Source organism: Leguminivora glycinivorella, chromosome 26, assembly GCF_023078275.1.
Source record: "Leguminivora glycinivorella isolate SPB_JAAS2020 chromosome 26, LegGlyc_1.1, whole genome shotgun sequence".
NCBI lineage: Eukaryota > Metazoa > Arthropoda > Insecta > Lepidoptera > Tortricidae > Leguminivora > Leguminivora glycinivorella.
In genome coordinates, this window is record NC_062996.1 from 11,005,661 (window position 1) to 11,024,122 (window position 18,462).

An 18,462-nucleotide genomic window follows, 5' to 3' on the forward strand; every position below is an offset into this window, starting at 1 on the left:
AGTTGTCCATCTTCTTCCTATTTCTGTTTTGATAGCGAGTCTTGTGTGTTGGGGAATTGGGGATGCAAGATACCTAACACTCCTCCTCGCTTCGCTCGTCGTCGTACCTAACGGTGCCTCTGGGACTGTATTTCATTTCCTTTTTGCTATCGTTGTTTTGTTGATACAAAGTACCTAAGAATTATGCCATAGCAAATTTGGTAGGACTTATATTCTACTAAAAAAATAACCTAACACTAACCCACTTTTCTGCTAGCAGAAAATAATTCTGCTCCTATACCTCTAATATTATACTATACGATTAACACGGTACTTTTTTTTAAATGCCATGTCGGTGGTAAACAAGCATACGATCGGCCTGATGGAAAGTGGTCACCGTAACCTATGGACGCCTGCTACTCAAGGGGTATCTATGCGCGTTACCGACCCATTAGAAGCTTATACACTCCTTTTTGCTGTGTATTTATTATAAAATGATTTGGTACGCGTTCCCTTATAGAGATATTTAAATACTACTCGTGGTTTACGGGTCGCAAATACGATGTTTGAATAGAATAAGTAGAATAGAATAGAATAAACATTTATTCGTGAACACAGGCAAGACAAAATACACATAATAACAACAAGACGGAAAGGAATGAAGTGCCACGAAATGGCCTCATCTCAGCGTGTTGCTGGTGACTTCCAGCGCTGATTTTCCGATGGGACCATCGTTTCCATAAAGAAACGATTTTATATGTTTTTTTTAAAAAAACCTACTTCCCAGTAATTTTTTTAGTTGCCTCCGCAATTTAAATACTACTTTAAACGATGAGCTAAGTATAATTATTTAGGTGCTAACATCTATATGACTACAAATATTAAAAATCTTACGCTTTACAATACTAGGTGCCAATTATTATTTTAGTCGCCAAAGTATTGTTTAATGTTCCTCGGCAATATTTTTGTCGCTTGAAATTTGCTGCCGTTTTTTCAATAATAATGATGCTTAATATTTGAGGCTCATATATTTTTTTTGTCGCCACAATATTAAAACACAGCCAAATTATATTATTGTATGCAAGACTTAACTTCCCGTTTAATATTTTAATTGCCCGGTTAATTATATGCCATTAAAAAACCAGCCAAGAGCGTGTCGGGCCACGCTCAGTGTAGGGTTCCATAGTTTTCCGTATTTTTCTCAAAAACTACTGAACCTATCAAGTTCAAAACAATTTTCCTAGAAAGTCTTTATAAAGTTCTACTTTTGTGATTTTTTTCATATTTTTTAAACATATGGTTCAAAAGTTAGAGGGGAGGGACGCACTTTTTTTTCCTTTAGGAGCGATTATTTCCGAAAATATTAATAGTATCAAAAAATAATCTTAGTAAACCCTTATTCATTTTTAAATACCTATCCAACAATATATCACACGTTGGGGTTGGAATGAAAAAAAATATCAGCCCCCACTTTACATGTAGGGGGGGGGGGTACCCTAATAAAACATTTTTTCAATGTTTTATTTTTGCACTTTGTTGGCGTGATTGATATACATATTGGTACCAAATTTCAGCTTTCTAGTGCTTACGGTTACTGAGATTATCCGCGGACGGACGGACGGACGGACGGACAGACAGACATGGCGATACTATAAGGGTTCCTAGTTGACTACGGAACCCTAAAAAAAGATCTGAAGGGTAATATTTAAAAAAACAAAAAAAAAACACGAAAATAAATAGATACGAGCAAGGATTAGCATTTTATTTGTGTCTGAATTCGGTGTTTAAAACCGGTTTTAAGTTATTTTATTTTATTTTATTATTTTATTATAAAAGTACGTCCACATCATATATATTGTAGATTACATTAACAAGCATTCAAACAGGCATTAAGTACTGATATATATGACAATTACGGAGTACATAACATTCTCTCATATAATGCAGCGAGCTCCAACTAATACTATTATCTAACCTAGAATTACACAAGAACTAAATTTAAATTACTTAGTTTAAAAATATATAACATAACTACACGAATTAAGTTATATTCTTAATCTCTGATTTTATAGGTACTGAACCCTGGCGCAACCCGAAACGTACGGACCGCGTCAAGTTCAACAGGTTATTGTCTAGCAATCCGGAACTCGCAGTGCTCCCAGGAAGCTACGCGGAACCTGCTGACATAGAGGCACACGTAAATAAACTAACAGATATACTAACGGAAACGTTTACTAGCACTTGTCCACTAACAACACCCTCGACTAAGGCCGACAGCCGGAAAGGCTGGTGGGGACCTGAACTCGAGAAACTGCGAGGAAAACTTCGCAAACTGTTCAATAGAGCAAAGAATACTAGGAGGGCGACCGACTGGGAAGCGTACAAAGCGACCCAAGCGCTGTACAAAAATCGCATCCGAGAACGGAAACGCGATTGCTGGAGGGCCTTCTGCACCAACATCGAGACCAACTCTCAGGCTGCCAGGGTAAAAAACATTCTCTCCAGCGACCCCGCCAGAAATGTAGGCTCCCTGAGGAAAACTGATAACAGCTACACGACTACCGACAGTGAGACTTGCAAGCTGTTACTCGACACACACTTCCCCGACTGCTCCGTCACGGAGGAGACTTCATGGGAAGGGGCGGACAGGCAAAGGTTAGTACAACCAACTGCAGCCGCCATGGACACTGCCACTAGAGCCGTAACACTGGAAAAGGTACTATGGGCAATAAACAGTTTCTCTCCATACAAGGCGGCTGGGCTAGACGGCATCTTCCCGGGACTCCTCCAGTGGGGTAAGGACATCATCGCGCCGCACCTAATAGTAATCTACAGAGCCTGCCTAATTCACGGTTACATCCCTGTGAAATGGAGAGAAGTAAAAGTGGTATTCATACCCAAACCAGGTAAGAACGATTATACGCAACCAAAGGCATATAGGCCAATAAGCCTGACATCCTTCCTACTAAAAACAATGGAAAGGCTCTGCGATCGCGATCTCAGAGACGGGGCACTGCTGCGTAATCCTCTTCACCACCAACAACACGCCTATTCCTCAGGCAAATCAACGGAATCTGCACTACATAGTGTGATATCACCAATAGAAGATGCTCTATCAACTAAATCATCAGCACTTGTAGCCTTCATCGACGTAGAAGGGGCTTTCGACAAGACGCAATTCAACAGCATAAGCCAAGCACTGCTAAACCATGGCGCTGACAAGACCATATCCTCATGGATTGACAGCATGCTAAGGAACAGAGCAGTGCAGGTAAACGTGAATAGCAACACAAGGGCCATTGTATCCAGAGGCTGCCCGCAGGGAGGGGTAATCTCGCCACTCTTGTGGAACCTCGTGGTTGACAGCCTCATTAGAGCGCTCAACGAGGCCGGCTATTATACCGTGGGCTATGCAGACGATGTAGCTATCCTCATTAGAGGGAAGTTCGAGCCAGTCCTATGCGACCTAATGCAGGGCGCGCTCAAAATCGTCGAACAATGGTGCTCGGAGCAGGGACTATCCGTAAATCCATCCAAAACTGAATTAGTACTGTTCACGAAAAAGCGTAGTATAAGGAACCTTCAGTTACCTAAGCTCCAGGGAGTGACACTAGCACTTACCAGAGAGGTAAAGTATTTAGGTGTCACACTGGATGACAAACTGCTATGGAATAAACATCTTGAAAATAAACTAGATAAAGCCCGCATCACATTCTGGCAGTGCAAGAGACTTCTGGGTAAGACCTGGGGCCTTCACCCAAGAATCACCATGTGGTTATATACTGCAGTGATACGGCCTATTCTTGCATACGGCGCTGTGGTTTGGTGGCCTAGAACCAAACTCACCACAGCGAGGAATAAACTGCAGCGTTTCCAAAGGCTAGCAAGCATTGCTACCACGGGCTGCATGCGAACTACACCCTCAGAGGCCCTGGAGGTCCTTTTAGGACTACCGCCCCTGGACCTATTCATACAGCAAGAGGCGGCCTCCGCGGCGGTGAGGCTTAAATCACTCAACCTCTGGGGTGCATCGAACGGGGCTCACACCATGATCCTTAGGAACGCCATTGACTACCAACCACTAATGATGGCTCCTAATGACAGGGTACCCAAAGTATACGTCTTCAACAGAAAATACAACATACAACTTGTTGAGGAGGAAAACGATTGGTCGAGAATACACGAACTACGCATATACACCGACGGTTCTAAAACCAAGACAGGGTCGGGTGCGGGCGTGTATTCTCCCGAAATAAACACGCATATCTCAACAGCCTTAGGCGAATATAGCTCCATCTACCAATGTGAATGCTTCGCCATTATACAGGCTGCCAACGCAGTGGCTAAGCGACGTATCACAAACCAAGAGATACGCATCGTGTCTGACAGCGCTGCAGTACTGCGAGCCCTAGATAGTAAGACCATTCAGTCCGGGCTCATACTAGAGTGCCACCGAGCATTGGAGGTGATAGGGTCAAACCACCTAGTCACGCTACAATGGATAAAGGGGCACAGCGGCTCTCTAGGGAACGACGCAGCAGACGAGCTGGCCAGAAAAGGTTCGGACCGGAAAGCGACTGGGCCAATCCCGATGCTTCCCTTACCGTTTGGTCAACTCAGGTCATGGATGCGTCAAAAAACCAGAACACAACACGCTGAACAATGGGCAAACACCAGTACCTGTAGACATTCCCGGGAAGTAGTGCCACACCCGGATACGCGCTTAACAAAGCGCCTACTAACTCTGAATAGAGCATCGCTACGAATAATCGTAGGCAACATTACTGGACACTGCCCACTTAACAAACATTTACATGTTATAGGTAAGACCGACAGCCCTCTATGTCGAGGATGCCTGTCGGCCGAAGAAACGGTCGCCCACGTCATCCTGGAATGCGAGGGAGTGAACACACAACGGGCTCAAATCCTCAAAACGACGAGGTCACTCCGAGAAGCCTGTGGAGACACCAGGAGGATCCTGCGCTTCTGGGCGGAGTTAGGCTGGCTAGACCCCTAGCTGGCAAATACAGCACGCACAATGGCCTCTATCTTTGAGGCTAAGTGCGGAAACCGGAGCCCATAACCATAACCATAACCATAGGTACTGAAAACACAATCTTAACTATTATTTACCCTATCCGTGTAAAAAAATATTATGATACCTAAATCATAATAGTTTATTATTTATTTGTTATTTAAGTTTTATTACATTAATAAAGTTCAAAAGTAAAAAAAAAACATATAAAATATATAATCAGTATTATATAAATTACTTTTATAAAGAAATAAAGCTAATATCGCGTAAAAGATCTCTTAAAAAATCATTTCTAATTACATGAGCAAAATGAATGGCTAACCCTTTCTAAAACAATTTACCAATAAATAATTATAGTAAACTGTAATGTAACAAGTCTTATGCACTCTACATAGAGTCTCCTGAAACCCACCCAACGAGTTTTTTCACGACTCTACGAAAGTATTCCGGCCACTTTTACATCGTACGATACTCTTACAATACTCTATTAATATTAAAACATGCTTAAATCGACTTTAAATGTAGAGTTATACGATGTATGTCAAATGCATTTGGATGGTATGCCAAAAATTACCACGCTGAATTTTTTTTATCCAACCAGCTATTCCAATTTCAAATCTATAGAGTTTTAAATAAGAGTGTAGCCATATGCAATGATGTGGCAGAACGACCACGTTGCATACGTCTCGTGTCAGTATCGGTCGAGAGTGGCGTGAGGCGCACGTCTGGCGGCCATCTTTGCCGCCAAAACATTACGCGACACTTCGATGACAGAAAAAATCATTGAGTGACTTTTAATATTAAATAAACTGAATGTAAAATATTAGTGACTGTTAAATGCGTGAAAAAAAAATGTGGATTTTTTAAAAAGTGCATAATTAGTTTCATTTGTGTTAAACAATAATGGATCTTACGCGAGCGGAACGTTGACCGTATTCTTGACAGGTATGGTTCGATTTTTTGTTGCATAACAGGTTATTCGCAAGCCGGTGACTTTAATTTTGAGCCAAGGGTGAAATAATTACAAGTTAACCTATACTTGATATTTGCCTTATACTGGTATTTAATAAGTACTTTCCTTCATTTACTTCCTTCACTTAGCTGTAGAAAATGAAAAAAAAAAAAAAACATTATAAGGATAATCATCAAATTATAAGGTAAATAAACAGTCTCATAAGTCTTATAAATACACCAAAAAAAGTTTTGTTATGCAACCTTCTAAAACGATTTTTTTTTATCTAAGACGAATAAAATGTACATAATTATTAATTACGGTTAAAAATAATTAAATGTTACTAATTATTTTTGCTGGTAAAAGACGACTACGTAGAAAATTAGATTAAACAAAACAAATACCACTATAACCCACGTTTTTCATTCAGTAATATTAAACACTAGTTATCACAAATAAAGTGTATTAAAAATACCATGCACATTAACAATCATTTTTTTTAATAGAGATTATTCAGATTAACATTCTTAAACACAGGTAGCCCCCGGCATTGACTTATCGCTAAAAGAGATCTCTTTAACAAGATAACTGTTCCTGTGAAATATTATAATTTATTGTTATTCGTTGAAGACCTTTGGCCGACGGCGGGAAGGTAGACTGGTTAAAATAAATTGAAATTAATCAAGTAGTTGTTGTTAATTGTTGTATGTATGATTTTACGTTAAATATCAATAGGTATAGGTACGTAATTGCGATAAAAGTAACATGCAATAAACAGAGCAAATTGAAAATACCTAGCCTTCGTCGAAAAAATTATTATCTTTTATAAATAACATTATGTAAGTATTATAGATATAGGTTTTAAACAAATACTTTTTGCCTATACCTGATTGTAGGGATTTGTCTAAAGAAAACTGAAAGTGATGCCTTCTATGATTTTCTCAATTCCAAAAACATTTTCTTTTATATTTAAGTATAATTATAAATCAAATATGTTCCAACAACCATTGACCGTAGAGTTTTTAAAGTTTTAAGTACCAGAAATCTACAGGTAAATATATTTATGTTTATACGAAACATTGATTAATTAAGAGCCCTGACCTTATAATCAATTTAATCAATAATGGAGGCATAGATCAAATTTTATGCGAATTTTATCGGTTACATAAACATAAGCTACATTGTAATATTATTTGTAGCATTCGCGTCCCGTATACCACACATAACGTCACTTTCATACAATGTGGGGTTACTTGGAACAATTTTGAGTAACTTTATGCAAAACCAACATGATGTACATTTGGGATACAAAATGAGGCCCTTTTGACTGCCCCACTCATCCTTCCGAGGTGGCCAAGCCTGTAGTGCATAATATACTTGTTTCATGTAAAATGATTAAAATATAAAAATAGATACCTAAGTGCTTAATCTACTTAAGTTTAAATTTTAAAAATAATAAAAGAACACAGTCAATTTCATCAAATTAAATGTTAATTATTAAATAACTGTAAATTACAATAATAAAGATTTTTTCTTCTGTGGAAATATTATATTCTTTGAGTATAGTAACTATAAGAAATCATAGAGATTTGTTAAATTAGCAATATTATTAAAAAATCTACGTAGAAAAAAAGTGATCTGGAAGCCCGTCGAAACATAACTAGGATAACCGACCCCAAATAATGGGAAAAGGACAAAGAAAAGAAGTAGAAAAAAATTAAAAAAAATTAGTAGAAAAAAACCCTCGTATCAAATCAACCTAGCCCCAAACAAAGCAAATTGCTTTTGTTGTAGCTTGTTGTTGTTGATTGTTATTTTTGTGTTGTATGTTTAATGTTAATTTTTAAATTTAATTTAGATTTTTAATGTGTATTTCAACCATTTTTTTGTTTGATTTTTAAAAAAATATAAAAATGGTGGACTACTTATAGGAATAAGATGTAATTGGTATTACCCAATTGAAAATTTGTATTTTGTATGCCTAATGGTGAAGCATAGAGCTCTCACATAATTTTTACCAACATTGTTACCTATGTTTACAAATAAATGATTTGAATGAATAATAAATTAAAAAAAAATGAATTCTATGTAAAACAGGGCAATTTCATAAAAAACAGGGATAATTGTTTTGTCCCATTGACACCGAACAATTGATCATAACTCAAATGGATTTTTCCCACATTTGTGTTATGTAAATAATAATACCTCATAAATAAGCTGGTGTTAATTGTTTATTGTTATTATACATATTATGTACTTGTTGTTGTCAAGCTAATTACTCTATTAAGTAATTATCAGGGTTCCGGTCCACGAGGAACTATGTATTAACTTGTAGTTACTAATTACCATGGTGCAATAATCGATGATGATGATTGTTTTATATATCAAGAGCAACACGCAATCTCATCGCCATGATAGTTTGTCGTCAGTCATTTGTTTTATCCTAGAAATAAACGCGTTGGTTATTAAAATATGTATTATTATGACGTGTAAAAGTGCCCCTGTGGGAACAAATCAAATTATTTTTAGCAAATATTTTGATTTGTGTTTTTTAAGTAGGTAGTCACACTCTTCTTCTTCTTCTTCCTCCTAACCTTATCCCACGTTATGTGGGGTCGGTACAACACGTCTTCCTCTTCCATTCTCCTCACAGGTAGTCACACTACTATATATAAATTAAAAATCGAAATAAGATGTCATACTGACTCACTGGTGGTGCTCGTCGTTTTTTCATTAATATATGTGTCGCTTAACTTCAAAACTGGGTAAATCCAATCTGCTATAAGGTTGATTATCTTTCAGATCATATTATATTTTTTATATATTTAATTCCATTCGGATTTACCCAGGTTTGAAGTTAAGCGACACATATGACATCTTATTACGATTTTTAATTACACTACCTTTAGTAAAATACAACAATGATGATGATGACGATTATCTTAATGATTAATTGACGATTTTACCCTTTTTTCTAAATTGTTTTGTTTTGATTTCCGAGTTACTGCACCATTTGAGAATAATAAGGCAAACCGACATTGTTTGTCCTACAATTATTGTAATTAATAATAGGTTACAATTTTTTTTCCTCTTTATTTAATTTGTTGCGATTATACGTATTATCTTAAAAATTAAATAACAATAAACTAATTAAAGAGATAATTATAACAATGAATTGTAACTTTTTAATGTAATCACTTGATGCATTATTAGTTTAATTAAATTAAATATATGCGAAGTAGGTTATGTAAAAAAAACTAAAGTTTTCGTTCTCTGACATACCTACTATTATTACCATTGATTACACATACAAGCAAACATATTATAAGTAGCTAAAAATATATTTCTACTGAAACGAATGTATCGAAAATACGAACGAAAAACGTAAAACGAAACGAATATAAATATAAATATTATGATGACGGGATGGCTAAAAATTCCGAGACGATTATTAAATTTTAATAACGAGTAAATTCTTAATTTTTAATACACGATGAGGTATAATAAAAGTAACCCCTTCTTTCCCTAGTCACCCCATTATATAATATTTATCTCAAATTTATAAATATTAAATTAAGATACATACATACATACAAAATACATACAATCACGCCTGTATCCCATAAAGGGGTAGGCAGAACACATGAAACTACTAAAGCTTCAGTGCCACTCTTGGCAAATAAGGGGTTGAAAGAAAACGAAACTGTGACATTGCAGTGACAGGTTGCCAGCCTCTCGCCTACGCCACACTTTAACCCATATCCCATAGTCGCCTTCTACGACACCCACGGAATTAATTAAATTAAGATATACATATATATTTTTCGCCATTTATAACATAAAGTGCTAGTCATCAATTAGTGTCAATTATTTTTTATACATATTTTCCTTAAAGCGAATTATCCCACAGTAAAACTACACCAAAACCGGTCGAACACTGAAGTTAACTACTGTAGTTAAGACGCAACAGGAGTCAATTCTCCATACAAACAACCATTTCCTCACTCGTTTTTTGAAGCTAGATTAATGAATTTTTCAATTTCAATTTCAATGATTTATTTGCCAACCGTATGATTATTTTTATCTGTGATTTTTTTTTAAAGATGCTAGAGCCCATCGAAAAATTTCAAAAACGACTTCATTAATTATCCCGCTAAAAAGGTTAGACACAGATTATTTAATTGTTATCAGATTCTGAAATTTTTGCTCCGATTGGTTTAATAGTTTTGGATGAGGAAAAACTCGAGATCGGCACCTCGATTTTAAATATTTTTTCGCAATATCTTAAAAGATATCCCCATTCACTAAACAACTACTACTCAGTTAAAGCAGAGTTGTCATTAACATATGTATCTAAGATTCCCAAACTGAAAGGGGGGGGCTCCTTTCCATTTTAACGTTTTCGCTCCTGTTGCCTCTTAACTACTGTAGTTAAATTTATTACGCAATTTGCTAAACGTAATCATAAATAATGTTTTACATATTCAGCTGTAATTTATATCATAGACTAAACTAAATAAAGGAAGACGTGTAACTCAGTACATCGTTTTATATGTTTGACTCGTAAAACAATAGATGGCATTACTATACTCTCGCGACAAATGGTATTGTTCAATTCACGAAATAATTTCATTTAAATGACCTAAGTCGTATTATTTCAAAATTTGGAACATGATCGTACAACATTATCACTATATAACACCGAAATTAACAAAAACAATTAAGTCATTTTTTACCAATCGGGTACTTGAATCAGATTCAATTCATGGGAAGTGTTTTGTACGTTTGATGACTAATAGCAAACATTATAATCCGGTAGATGGCGCGTATGCAAGATGCACAACACTGCATGCTAAACAAAGTTGGCATATTGAAGAAAATTTTTTAATTCAATTTATTTATTGTTCGAATGTGAGTAGTTAAAATCGCTGTCAATAGAAATTGCCAACAATGTAAACAAACCATTATACAAAATATCAATATTTTAGCACAATTTTATTATTTCAAAGGTTGGATTTAGCCAGTATCTGATGAGTTAGAATGAAAATTAAAGACATTTTGACAACGTACAAGGTTTGTTTACATTGTTCACAAATTCTATTGACGGCGACTTTATAAATGATGAATTGATGATAGGGTTAGTATTTTGTAACATCACAATCTGCCAGAATTTGGCGTACAATACTCTTGACTCTCAATATGCACATTCATTATCATTAGTATTTGTTTTTTTTTTGCACAAGTTTTAACGATTATTCTAAATTATCTTGGACGTACATCCCAGAATAGGCAAAATATTACAACCCTAAGTGCGGATGTCAGGAAGGATTTCAAAGACGAAAATCAAAAATGGCGGCTTAAATATATGGGATATCGGTCCTGCATCCGATATCGGATCGTATAATGTGAAAACGCACTAAGACGGAAGTATTACTTTCAGATTATTTTATTTTTATTACTATAAAAAGGTTTTACCACAAACAGCTACATATATCAGCACGACAGAGTCAGATGGCACTATTATCAGAATAAGACAGAAGTTGTACGATTTGCGGCTAATTTATGATCAACATTCATCATTTCATCATCGATTTTTTTAAATATATGAATGTGGAATAAAACAATATATTTATAAGTCAATTTTATTAATTAAATTCTTTGAAAAGTTTCTTAATTATCATGCTAAGTGTTGAAATGCATTGAAATATTTATTTTCAGTACAGATGGTGTTTTTTTTTACGCACTAGTGCGAGAAGTGGTTCATTACGAGTATATGTCAGGTCTAAACTTCGGAGGGCCATCTGTACTGAAAAACGTCGTACGATACACGTGCGAAAAGGAAATTCGTAACTCGTGTCGATTTTTACGCACTTGTATCGTAATGCACTATTTCCAAGTAGGCATATTACAATGATATGAACGTCAAATAAAGCTACGCCGGCTTTAACCCTACGCCTCAGCCACTTTTTTTCAAAATACACATGCAAAAGTATTCATAAAGAAAATATTAACAGACTGCTCTATGGAAATTAATTTCAATAAATTATACAAAGTACAAAGCTACTATGCTTAATAAGAGATGTTAGAGATACTGTATAGAGTCTCTAAGTGTCAAGGTATATCTAAAAAAATAAAAAATATATACATGATGAAGAAAAAAAAAACGAACTGATACAAATAAAAAATAACTAAAATAACTTTAGAGTTTTAAAAGACTCTTGATGTCTCAACTAAAGAAAAAAATATATATAATGCCGCCGCGGGGCGGAGCGGCGGCGGGGGGCCGGCGGCCGAGGCTCAGGCTCGGCGATCAGCCACGACAGCGCCAGCTGCAGAAGGCTCGGCGGTCAGCCGCGACAGCGCCGGCTGCAGGAGGCTCGGCGGCCAGCCGCGACAGCGCCAGCTGCAGGAGGCTCGGCGGCCAGCCGCGACAGCGCCAGCTGCAGGAGGCTCGGCGGCCAGCCGCGACAGCGCCAGCTGCAGAAGGCTCGGCGGTCAGCCGCGACAGCGCCAGCTGCAGGAGGCTCGGCGGCCAGCCGCGACAGCGCCAGCTGCAGAAGGCTCGACGGCGACGGAGCCGGCGCGACGGCGCACGGGCGCGGGCTTGTGGGAGCGGGGCTAAGCCGGCTCGGGCGCGGCTCGAACATGCGGGCGCAGGCGAGTCCATGCACACAGGGTACACGCTCGATGGATCTAGAACGTTATTCACAAAAGATGTACTCGTGTAATGCTTTACTTGTCAGTTCATACCTATTATTCAGGTCTTTTAGTTTCAATTCTAATTTGTGAAATTCATCGGAGCGATGGTTCAACTCCTGTGCTGTCAGGTCAAGTTGGTATTGACAGTTTAGAAGCTCATCGCTTAAGGCAGCTGTTACATTTTGATGTATTTTGAATTTGCTTAGCTTTAGATATTTTTTAATTTTATTTGACCCTTTCAACGTCACTCTGGGATCACTGCCGCCCTCTATGTGCACAGACTGTTTTAAATCTACAGGGTCTTTCATTGGGGAGCATGATGCACTGTCATGAACCACATCTAAATCAAATATATTATATTAGCAAATATACTTAAATTGTTTTCAGCCAGAGCGGAGTTCCCGGAGCAATACTTGCAATACCATTTTGAATCCGACTCCTGCAGTTGCTGCTCGAGGTCCCGGATGCGTTGTAATGCCTGCTCATGTATCTCTTGGCATTGCTGGAACCGATCAATGACTGCCTAGAGGTCATCCCGTTGTCCTTGCAGGTCTTCATACTTGACATCTTGGTTGGCTGATTGCTGATTTTTGAGGCTTGTGTTACTTGACATCTTGGTTGGCTGATTGCTGATTTTTGAGGCTTGTGTTTGTTTCATTCTAGCCACCATCACATCCCGGTGTGTTGTAACCTTGCTAGTTTGTTCTGTAACATTATTCATCATGTGAGATATTGAAGCCTAAATGTATTGTTAAAATATATTAAATAGGGCTTATAACAGGATATAATGTGATTAAGATACAAGAATATGGAACCACAGCCTTGATTTTGTTAACAAGATTTCATATAACAAACTTTGTAATTCACTTTGTTGCAAGTTACACGGGATAGCAGTGAGTAAGGTTTTATTATCTCGAGTTGGTTTAACAAAGAAAATGTAAATATGGAAGTTAAAATACTATTATGTACTTCAAATGTTTACAAACAGAAAACACAAAAATAACCTATGACAGTTACTAGTTCTAGACAAATAATCTGAAAAACTACACTTAAATATTAAGTAAGCTATACCCATCTGTAAAAAACGCTAATTAATTATAATTTTAAATCTTGAACGCTACTCCGTTGACGGTTGGCGTAGTTTTTTCGTCAATATTTGGCTTCTTAGGCTGCATGAAAACTTATGATAACACTTTCTCATTTTAATTAAAATACGATATATCACTGTAATTCCTTATATTTTACATTTTTAATATTTATAACACATTATTGAAATGATATACGCACGAAGCTTGAATTTGACGTTTAACCCGGTCGGTGTTGCCAGTCCAGGCGTTGGTATCTCCTGCGAATTGCAAAGTATGCGTTAGGGCCCGCACAGACGGGTGACTCAATTTTTTTGTCTGCGGAGATCGGTCTATGGGCTAGTATGAAAGTGCGCACACGTTGCGACGCAACCTTTTTGTCTGCGGGTTCGACGAGTGACGACAAGCCTGCGACGTAACTGTCTCATTCTCTATATGTTTCAATGCAAGTGCGCACACGGTGACAAAATAGTCGCCGGTCGGTTGTCATTTTGACAGTTATCACTCAACCGCCTGGGCGAACGTATGTTATTATTCGAAAAAAATATAATTTTAAATGCCGATTGTTGAAGTCGACATTGATACCTGTCGTTTAATTTCAATTCTTCAGAAGTAGAGGTAAGACCGACTTTATATGACAAGAATTTAAAAGAATAGTCCTACAATATTGAGGAAAACGATGCCGGGTTGTAAAATTCTAACGAGTTCATCAAAACTTTTAAACACTTATTCTGAAGTACCAAAAATGTTTTTTGGGTAGGCTCTTAATTTCATGAAAAAAGAAAAAGTTGCGTCCGTAGTATCTTCATAGTAGTCTGTGGTTGCATCGCTGTCGTTCCCGTGTGCGCACCTTTAAAATTGTCGCAAGGAGTTACGACAGAGACAAAAAAGTCGTCGAGTGACTTTGTCGCCCGTCTGCGCGGGCCCTTATAACAAATAGTTTAATTTTTGGTGAAGATTAAAGAAATATTGTTTGTTGATAACAATGATAAGTATGACGGGAACTATTCCAATTGTACACTTGTTGCTCGTTATTAGCCGGGTCCACACGTCGCGAGGCAATGTGCTCACGCTCCAAAGCTCCAGGTTGCGCGGCCGGGGAAAACGAACGCATTGCCTCGGCCGAGGCACATCTACATATCACGACTGCCGCGCGAGAGAGGATTGAACATTTGCCATAATATTGGGATATACCTACTAATAAAAATACCCAGTACAGTCGAGAAATACATTTCTTACTCATCTAAGTGCGTATTCACATTATCCGATCTGATATCAAAGATATATTGAAATATTCTATTTTCTCTGCTGATATGGACAGTGGACCTATACATCTTTGACATCCTTCGTACATCCAATATATCTTTGGTACATCCGATATGGGGTCGAATAATGTGAAAATGAAAACCCAAGTGCGAAGTGTTGAAGTGTGTTTTCCCATTATCCGATCCGATATCAGATTTCGGACCGATATCCCATACATTACAGTCGCCATCTTGGATTTTTTCCATTGAAATCCTTCCGACATCCAATATCGGATCGGATAACGTGAAAACGGATTAAGGTTTAATATATGTAGTACAGAAAACTCACCATAAGATCTAGCTAGATGAAGACGTTGCTTTGATGATGTTGATGCATAAAACATTAGCAACGCTACTAAATTAGAAACACGTGTTTAGTTTCGGACGACACGCCTATAAGCAACCTACATAATTTGGTCGAGTTAATTTGAAATGTCAAAAACAGTGCTAAGTAATTTGACATTTCAATACTAGTAAGTATAACCAAAGATATATATGGAATAAAATAAAATATTATATACGTATTTCTAACAACGATTCAATTAAATGGGCAGGGAATCAAATTCCTTGACTGTATAGCTGTAGGTGCCTAAATAAAGATTTTTAATACTTATGGGTACCGATAAACTTATATAAATACAGTAAAGGGCGATAAAACTTGCACATCGGTCTTTGGAAAGAGACAACGTCACATAAGTGATTGGAGAGTAGAGTAGGTAGATAGGTACCTCCCTATGGGCCTATGGGTTTTATAAACACACAACAAGTAGGCGCGAACAATTCATACTTACTTTTCTATGATTCAACTTCACATTTCACATCATACTTATTTTTCTAATATTCAACTAGAAAAAAAAAAGCGAAAAACAACAACATAATTCTTTTTAAACACATTAAAAAAAAACCGTGTGGTGACGGGTTAAGAATTTCATCACCCCCTTTCTTCCCGTGGGTGTCGTAGAAGGCGACTGTGGGATATGGGTTAAATTGTGGCGTAGGCGAGAGGCTGGCAACCTGTCACTGCAATGTCACAGTTTCGTTTTCTGTCAACCCCTTTTGCCAAGAGTGGCACTGAAACTTGAGTAGTTTCATGTGCTCTGCCTACCCCTTCATGGGATACAGGCGTGATTGTATGAATGTATGTATGTAAAAAAAACCGGAGCTGGGTCTCGAACCTGAGATCTCAAAAATGCAAGTCAGATACTCTAACCCCTAAGCCAAAAAACGAGGTGCCGCCGGCTCAAAATATTGAATCATATTCAGATGTGGTTACTCGGCAATGTAATTAATTATTATCTCACTAGGTGGCACTTTTCAACATTGAAAACAGCGCCATCTGTAAATAACTCGAAAACTAAGAGGTACCAGCGACGATAACTCGCGTTAAGTAGGTCGCTACACGATGTACTGAGTTACCAATCTTTCTTTATTTAATTAATCTATGTTTATATGGAATAGTAATTTATCGTATTAAATATGTGGACAGTTATAATCGTAATAGTTTACTGCAAATAGTGTTTTAGATAAATCATATCCGTGTTTGATATGAACAATATTAGGTAAAGAGAAAGTATGTTGTAATAATATAAATAAATAAATATTACAGGACATTCTTACACCGATTGACTGAGTCCTACCGTAAGCTCAAGAAGGCTTGTGTTGCAGGTACTCAGACAAAAATATATATAATATTTATACAAATACTTATATACATAGAAAACATCCATGACTCAGGAACAAATATCTGTGCTCCTCACACAAATAAATGCCCTTACCGGGATTCGAACCCGGGACCGCGGCGTAGCAGGCAGGGTCACTACGCGCCAGGCCAGACCGGTCGTCAATGAATTAATAATTCAAAATTAAAAAAAAATCAGCAAATAGGCCAACCTAACATAATATTTATATTTGAATTGAAATTACAATTGATACGATACTAATTTTACCTAATGTATAACGTTACTACAATTTTAATACAATATCAAGTCAAGTGGAGTTACAACTAAAACTGCACACAATATAAGAAAGTACAACAAACAGACATAAAAATCAAAACTAATGAACTATTGAGGTTAATAATATATATATAATGTTTTTTTTTATACATCTACAGATTTTTTTAGAATTGTCGAAACAAAAAATAACTGTTATCTGGAAACTCAGACAGGCTAAGATATTCTTCTAGTCTGGCCATCTATTTTAACTCTCGACGCAAAAACGACGGGGTGTTATAAGTTTGACATGTATGTCTGTCTGTGACATCGTAGCTTTCGAGCTTCCGATTTAGATTTCGTTTTTATTGCTTGAAAGTTGAATTAATCGGGAATCTTCTCAGCCATGTTTGATGAAAATCGGTCCACAATGTCAGGGGTTTTAACAAAATTTATATTTTGTATCGTAGTCAGCACTAGTCACCTATATTAGTAGGAACTGTAGAAAGAGCCGTGAAGCCAGTAAAGTCAAATTTGTTATGAGGCCACAACTCTGGGTAGTCTTTCTAGATTTTTTCTACTGATGGAATTCGCTTTACCAACATAATAAAATGGCAAACGTCAAGTGATTTTAAAACTTTTTTATCTTTTCATTTTTTATTTTTAGGGAATTTCAGGTCAATTATAATCAGAATCACGAGCACTTTTCCTCTATAGGAGACAAAATCCCAGAAATTCCATACATTTTTGTTACTTTCCCATTTTCTTTTCTTTTCCTCATACAAAACGTATGGGTAATGGTAAAATAATAAGAAAAGGTAGTATTAGTAGTAGTCTGAGTAGAAATAACATAAAATTGATTAAAAATATGACATTTGGAAAGTGGCAAAAAAAGGAAACGCTCATTTATATCAAATTATCGATCGTTCATAGCTATCCACCTACAGAACATAATTATTGTGTGTGCAATGAAACTACATACTTTCATATGGCAAAACCAACGGAACTAACAGTTTTTGCATGATAATTCGCGCGATGCATAAATTATTGAATCGGAACATATGCTAAAAATACGGTAAAAAATAGGCATTGTTTATGATTTATTATAAACGGAAGTAAAATTACAAATTTTAAGTCACCCAACAGTTGTAACTAAAAAAAGCGCGAAATTCAAATTTTCTACGCTAATTAAACCTTTGCTCCTACATTTTGAATCAATTTTTAAGTATTAAGGCTCGTCGGTGATTCCGCCAGAGTCAAGATTTAGGAAGACACGAGTTTCATGAAGATAATTGGCCGGTGAGCCATACATTTTTAAAATTTGCCGTTTTTTTGGTGCCAAGATTTGGTTGACGGTCTATATCATAGAAATATCTATTACTTAGAGTCTGGCAAACTACTGATGCAAATAGAAAACAGTATTATTGATTCTAATCTCTAGGATATCCCAGATCCCTATAACATAAAACCTAAAAAT

The 18,462-nt window shown here is 36.8% G+C and overlaps 1 protein-coding gene across 2 annotated transcripts in view; it reads left to right on the forward strand.

The window, feature by feature from the left end:
- The first annotated feature begins 5,721 nt into the window (after positions 1-5,721).
- The window catches only part of LOC125239909, a 108,837-nt gene continuing 96,096 nt past the window's right edge, over positions 5,722-18,462 (forward strand). For both annotated transcript variants that reach the window (XM_048147679.1, XM_048147678.1), the window contains exon 1: positions 5,722-5,959. The gene's annotated coding sequence lies outside the window, so the exon portion shown is untranslated. The remainder of the gene's footprint in view (positions 5,960-18,462) is intronic.